The 2050-nt window shown below is 42.8% G+C and overlaps 1 pseudogene; it reads left to right on the top strand.

Annotated features, from left to right (window-relative positions):
• Nucleotides 1–302: 302 nt before the first annotated feature.
• LOC100924102 lies at nt 303–2050 on the top strand (annotated as a pseudogene).

The following is a 2050-nucleotide window of genomic DNA, read 5'->3' as shown; positions in this document are numbered from 1 at the left end:
CAGTTTCCTCACATTAAGCATCAGCTTATTCTAAGGAAGCAGTTTCCAACAAATTCGGACAAACTATCTTCATATCAACCACACATGATAGCCTATTCTTGTATAAGACAATATAGAAATACATCTGATTAAATTAATAATATTGAATTGTACCGATTTTTTTTGTTCCAGGCTTTCTGGCACCCCACGTGCAAAATCGCTGCGGTCTGCATTAAGAGGTGTTGCTAAGGAGGGCTTGGTGAGGTGGAAGATTCCAACTTACCCAGGAAAAGTTTTCACTAAGAACAAGTTGACTTCAAGAAATGAAGGGGAATAAAGAAACTTCCAGTTCTTCAGAAACTTTGGCAGACCAAAGTCTGGACTACGGAAAGCCATGCTGGTACTGGGATAAAAACATTTTCTCTCAGACACCTTCACTGTTAGAGGGCCTGGATCCAGCTATTGAAGCCCAATACCGACGAGATGGTGCCAGGTTCATCTTTGATATAGGAAAATCTTTGGGACTGCCCTACGTCACGGTGGCTACAGGAATAATGTTTTTTCACCGTTTCTACATGTTTCATTCATTTAAGAAATTCCCGAGATATGTGACAGGAGCGTGTGCTCTTTTTTTGGCAGGAAAAGTAGAAGAAACTCCTAAAAGATGTATTGATATTCTCAAAACAGTTCGCCGCTTATTAAATGACGTCCAGTTTGGTCAATTTGGAAATGACCCAAAGGAGGAAATTGTGGCTTTGGAAAGGGTTTTATTACGGACCATAAAGTTTGATTTTCAAGTGGAACATCCCTACGAATTCCTGTTAAAATATGCCAAACAACTCAAAGGTGATCAAAACCAAATCCAAAAGTTAGTTCAAATGGCGTGGACATTTGTAAATGACAGCTTGTGCACTACATTATCATTACAGTGGGAACCTGATATCATAGCAGTCTCAGTGATGCACTTGGCAGGTCTTTTATGCAAATTTGAAATACAGGAATGGACATCAAAACCAATGTACAGGAGATGGTGGGAACAGTTTGTTCCAGATGTATCTGATGATGTATTAGAAGATATTGGCCATCAGATCCTGGCCCTCTATTCACAAGAAAACCAGAAGATAGCTCTCCATACTCCTCATCAATTGCAGCAACCAGAGTCTCTTCAGTCAAGGCCTCAAGTGCCCTCACTCCAGCGCTGTGACAACAGTCAGAACATTCTCAAAATTCCGAATGGTGGCAGCCCCAAAAGAAAGAGACCCAGAAGTGAAGAGCAGCAGCAAGAGCAGCAAGCACAACAATCTAAGACACCATTTCCTCAGCCTAACCCTCCCAAGAAGATTAAACAATCACTCACTGTTTCTTCCAGGGAAGCTAACAAGGCAGCGGAGTCATCACCATCTAAAATCTTCCAAATCGAGACCATACACACATCAAGATTACCTGCACATCGACTCCGCAATGTAAATCAGTGCTCACAGGTGCAGTTACAATAGGAGATCAGACCAGCACAGTGGAGATTGGAGAGCTCCCAAACGTCCAGATTGCTCCTCAAAGTTATTCTGCCCCTGTATATCAGCCACCTCCTCTTCCTCACCATCCCCACTACCACCTTCAAGCTACCTCACTTCAATGTCAAATACAAGTTCTTACATGTCAGGAGAAGGTAATGAAAATATGCAATTCATGAGGAACAGACAGACCATTCCATGGGGTTCTGCCCCCAGAATATGGACAAGCCACTCATTTGCCATATCCTCCACACATACATCCTCTTAACCCTCCATCACTTGTCCCACCTGCCCTAGCATCATCCTTTCCACCACCCATAATTCCTACACCAACATCTGCATATTTCCCCGCATCAGCATATAACTTTAACTTTCACCCTCCACAATTGCCTCCAGCTCATGTTGATCCTTCCTATTTTTGTCCAGAGCTTTCGATGCCACCTCCTAGTTACCCTCCTCCATTTGCACCCCAAGATGGACAACCTCCAGTGCCACATCCCTTCTTTATACCTGGCATGTCTGTTTCACAAGGATTAAATCATTTAAGTTGGAGGAAATAA

Source organism: Sarcophilus harrisii, chromosome 1 (assembly GCF_902635505.1).
Source record: "Sarcophilus harrisii chromosome 1, mSarHar1.11, whole genome shotgun sequence".
NCBI classification, from domain to species: Eukaryota; Metazoa; Chordata; class Mammalia; order Dasyuromorphia; family Dasyuridae; genus Sarcophilus; species Sarcophilus harrisii.
The sequence above is the reverse complement of the archived record's forward strand: the minus strand, read 5'-3'. Positions and strand labels throughout refer to the sequence as shown.